This window comes from Pteropus alecto, unplaced genomic scaffold (genome assembly GCF_000325575.1).
Source record: "Pteropus alecto unplaced genomic scaffold, ASM32557v1 scaffold177, whole genome shotgun sequence".
In the NCBI taxonomy this organism is placed as follows: Eukaryota; Metazoa; Chordata; class Mammalia; order Chiroptera; family Pteropodidae; genus Pteropus; species Pteropus alecto.
The window spans coordinates 1,890,939-1,896,289 of NW_006442207.1; the positions used below are offsets into that span (position 1 = coordinate 1,890,939).

The window sequence follows — 5,351 nt, forward strand, 5'->3', positions numbered from 1 at the left end:
TCTGAATATATTAAAATCTAATCGACCAGCTTTAAATAGGTGAGTTGTATGGTATGTGAAAAGTATTTCAATAAAGCTGTTAAAAATCTCATTAATCATAGATATTGATGAAACATAAAAACGCTGTCAATGTATTTATAGCACTCCAACATGTTTCCCCATCTTACTACAGTAGACTTGAACAAAGAGGGGGTTAGGGGCGCCAAAATCTCCCTGTCCTCGTGTAGTCAAAAATCCATCTATAACTTTCAGCACCCCCACAACTTAACTACTAATAGCCTACTGTTAACTAGAAGTCTTACTGATGATGTAAACAGTCAATTAATACATATTTTGTATGTTATATATATCATATACTGTATTCTTACAATGAAGTAAGCTAAGGCAAAGAAAATATTAAGAAAATCATAAGAGACAATGCATTTACTGAACTGTACATATTTATTGAAAGAAAATCTGCTCAGGTGGACCCCTGTAGTTCACATCCATGCTCTTCGAGGGTCAACTGTACTCAAGGCCCTATTGGCACTTTTTCAACTTACAGTAACCTTATACTTTGTTGGTCTTTGAAAGTCAGATGAAGCAAGTCAACATTTTGTAATAAGAGGGAAGAGGTACTTCAAAGTTCAGTGGTCAGATTTACACCCACTAGGAAAGGCCTGGTCAGTAAGTATCACCTTACAACATCTTATAACGTAACACCTTAACCCAGGCTTATTAACAGTTTGCACGGTGTTAATTAGGCTTAATTGTCTTTGGGGGGAAACTGAAGAGTAAGCAGAAGAAAGATGCTCAGCCAGCGTCCTTCTGAATTTTTCTTGGCTAATGTTGATTATTTAGTTTCTCTGGCTGTGGGGTCAAAGGAGCAAAGAGCTGGTGTATCATGGTAGTCCCAGGGTCAGAATTTGGGCACAGATAAACCTGGTTTGGAATATTGTCCCCACCCCTTGTGCAAGCTGCTTCTCCTCTCCATGCCTATATTTCCTCCCTGTAAAATGGGAATTCCTAACTTACCTTCATTTTTATTTGAGGGCTTATCCCATAATAGGGTGCCCATTTACAGTATCTTTATTTTCAAAAGGCTTTTAGTAGACACTTATTAGCAATATAGCTTGATGATTTTTTCCTGACTTAAAAAAAATAGCGTTGGCATTTTCTGCAGATTAGTATCTTATCCTCCTTTCATTAATTGTTTTATTTTGATGTGTTTATTATTAAGTTACTTGTCAAAGTGCTTTCCATGAAACTATGCTATCAATCGAGAAGTAATTAAAACATCTGCTTGCTATGCATTTTGTTAGTTAATTGTGTCTCGACTGCTGCTTAGCGAAAGCGTGTAGAGTGCAGTCAGAACGAGGATGCCCAGCTGAAGAACTCCATTCTCCTGACAGGTGGTGGGCAGTAGGGTACAATGAAGGCAAGAGGCATTGTACATCTCCTCCGCTCCAAATTGCCTTCTAAGGCCCCGTTCATTCCACGAATTCTTTAGTGGTTAAACAGACGTCTTTGTTACATTGCAAATACCCAAAATGACCCATCAGTTGACCGTGCAGGCAATTCCTTTCCCTGCTGTTCTTAGACCTGGGCAAGATAAGAAAGGTCCTTGCCATAGAGGATACCATATTATCTCTCTTTCACACACACACACACACACACACACACACACACACACACACATACATGCACATGCACACACACATACATTAAAAAACATGTGTATGCCTCTGTCACTTGGGCCCTGGTGCTGAGCACTGGCGTGTTAATACTCCAACCTAAACATCCACTCTTGGGACTAGCATAATCACAAAAGAAGTGCACATTGGCAGCTGAGAAACAGACTATAATAGTGAACAATTCACACTTACCTGGTAGAGGAGATACCGTGATTATGAAGGTGATTTTTCCAAGGCAAGGTCACCCATCAACCCCAGTGGTTTCCCCAAATGTGGGAAACTCGACTGCATAATTTGTGGTTGTGGGGGACTGAATTTGTGCTTTTGCCTAAAAAAAGTTTGTATTACTTGTAAATATATATGTAAATCTAGGCATAATGGGTGAAATGTGCTGATTATTTATATTGGTAACTAAATTAAGAAAATGAATGCTAGATTTGTGAATAGTCTTATTTTTGTAAAAATATTTATTAAGAGTTAATTCCATTTTTGAAATGTCAAATAAAAACTATAGCTTTATTTAAACACTTTTTAAATAACTTTTTATTCATTATTACGATATCTACTTTGCCTTTTAATGTTAAGATTTTTCATGCTTTAATAAATAAATTTTCACACAATGCAATATATACATATATGTGCCTTACTGCTAAATTGCACACCTGAAACTTACTGGATTTCGTTAACCATGTTACCATAATAAAAAACATATTAAATAAATAAATAAAATTGATGTAAAAAACTAATGATTAAACAAACTGTTAATTCTCTAAAATTCATAAGAATCTAAGATATTTCATTCTTATTTTTCATATTTACTTTCATTTACATTTTTATGAAATATATTCAAATTCGATAATCTTTGAATATAATTAAACATTAATTTTAATCCTTTAGATACTTATTGTCAATGGTATGTAAATTTTGATTATAATTACATAACTAGTGATTTTTTTTCTGGCATAAAAACAAATTATTCCTACAGAATATATGATGATTCATAAAATATGCCTTTATTTTATCACTCCTCCAAATATTTCTGGGCTGTCAATAGCACATGCACAATAATAATTAAATTCAGTTGCCTTTGATATTTTTCCAACCTTCGGTCATATAAAAACTATAGTTTTACATTTTAAAATAATTTTGCCATTATGAAGCCATATTTATCAATGCAGAGGGAGAAGACAAATTCAACAGCTTGATTTGTAACTTTTAAACATTTAGACTTTTTGTACTCTAGCCCTGACCCCACATATTTTAAAAATGGGCCTGATTGCTTCAATTAAATAATTAGATTGTTCTTTTCCTAAAATTAATAGTTAACTTATTGACACTAAGTATGTCAGACTTTATATTAAGTAATTTCTACATAATATCTCATTAAATCCTTTCAATAATCCTGCATCATAGATAATTTTATTGTCCTTACATTACACACAGGAAACTGAGGCTTGGCAAGTTTAAATGACTTGCTCGAGGTCATATAACCATTAAGTCCTGGAGCTGAAATCTGACCCCAGGAGGTCTGAGCGACTTTGGGAAAAGGCACTTTGGTAGAGCTGACCTTGACTGGCATCTCTTAAGAAGAACTTGGACACAGGGAAGACAGTGCGGGAGGGTCAGGATATTGGGAGAAAGGGCTGCAAGAAAAAAGTCCCCACCAACATCACTGTCAAGCCAGAGATCAGATGTCGCCTCCAGGGAACATCCGCAAGCCCCCAAAACTACCAAATATCTGAATGGACAAAAAGAAATGCCAGTATCACTGAGCCTTCATGTTCTACTGATTTCAGCAATGAGCAGATGAGAAAAATATCCATTCATTTTCGTTGCTCTTGAATGTTCAGTCATTTAACAGGAAAATTCAGAGGATTGATTCCTTCTTCCTGTCTTTCCTCCCTCTATCTTTCTTTCTCCTCCTCTCCCTCCCTCCTTCCTTCCCTCCCACGCTCCCTCTCTTCTCCTTCACCCCGTTTCTTCTAGCAAGTACATACAATGCACTAAGCACTATGCTAGGTACTGAACAAAACAGACGGGGCCTTGTCTTTATGGAAATTAGCATCCAGTGGGGAGACAGCAAATGAACATGAAATACTGAAAAGTTCAACTACAGCACGAATGCCATGAAGGAGGGCTAGGGTGCCCTAGGAAAGCACGTACTGGGGAATCTGGCCCAGTCTCTGCGTATCAGTGAAGACTTCCCAGAGGAAGCAACACCTGAGCAGTAATCTGGGTAGTAGTAGGGGTAAACCAAACAAAGGTTCAGGAGAACATTCTAGGCTGAGAGCCTTGAGAGGGGAGGGAGCCTGTGGGTTGAAGCCTGAAGATTCTGACTGGAGGCCAGTGAGGCTATCTATATATATACATATCAAGGTTCCAGACCTTCCAGACCAGGAAGTGGGCAAATTGTGGCCCACCACCTAGTTTTGTAAAGAAAGTTTTATTGGCGCACAGCCACTCTCATTTGACTACTTATTGCCCATGGCTGCTTTCAGCTACAATGGTAGAGTTGAATAGTTATGGTAGATACCTTATGGCCCCCAAGACCTAAAATATTTACTCACTGCCCTTTACAGAAAACGGTTGCAGACCCCTGATCCAGACCATGGAGGTCAGGCCTCGTAAGCCTCTTGAGGATTGTGCCCTTTATCCTCACAGCCGTGGGAAGCCATCAAAATGTTCTAAGAGGGAAGGGGATAGGGAATAATAGGATCTGATTTTCATAAGGAACATTCAGGGGCCAAATACATACTTACATTTCTGGATGTCCCAGGCCAGGCCTTCTGAAGACCCTGGCATTAACCTCCACAGGAATGGGTTCTAAGTCCCCTCTTGGCTGTGGCAGGGGGCCCCATTATTTTCCTCCTACTTGTATTAGCCAGACTTCTTTGGGAGCCAGTGACAGAAACACAATATAAGACTTCTATACAGCAGGAAGGGAAAGTATTGGTTCACCTAACCAGGAAGGGCAGTGGGAATGCAAGAGAGAGCAACGGAAAACAGAGCCTACATCACTTGAACCAGGGACTCGCCATCTCAAGAACCTCCATTCACTTCTTAGCTTAGCTTAACTCTGCTTAGCTTCCTGCACAAACAAGCTTTCTCCATGGGGCCACTCCAGATTCGTGTTCTCCCAAGGTTGGCCACCCCAGAAGAAGAAGAGACTTCTACTTCCTAAGGTCTGTATGTTAGTCTCAGAATTGGATTCTAATGAGCCCTGCTTGAGTCCTATGTCCACTCTCTCTAGAACAATCTTTGTCGAAAGGGTTTAGGTACCATAAATTGGCCAAACGTGGATCACATGCCTATCCTTGAGGCCAGGGGGACGGGGCCTGGAAATGAGAACCCAGAGAGCACAGCCTAGAAGGCAGAGTTCACAAAAGAGAGGAACGCTAGCAGACAAAAAAAAAAAAAAAAAAATCCAAATAATATAATAGGTCTGCTATATGTGCCAGGCTGGTACCCACAAGCTTTGAAGGGAAAGCCACCTCTGCTCTCATGACCAGAGCTGACTGAACCAGAAATCAGTCCCAGAACGACTTGCAACACATATCAGTTGGACACAGTGGGGGCTGATCAAAGTAACCCTGAAGTGACTCTGCGTAAATGTCCGGTAGAAGCCCCCTGCTGAGTGGCTGCAAGCTCACGAATCAAACTTTCTCATTTGGAAACAAA

The 5,351-nt window shown here is 39.4% G+C and overlaps 1 pseudogene; it reads left to right on the top strand.

The window, feature by feature from the left end:
- Positions 1–1,857: 1,857 nt before the first annotated feature.
- On the top strand, positions 1,858–2,004 carry LOC112470185 (annotated as a pseudogene).
- Positions 2,005–5,351: the final 3,347 nt, after the last annotated feature.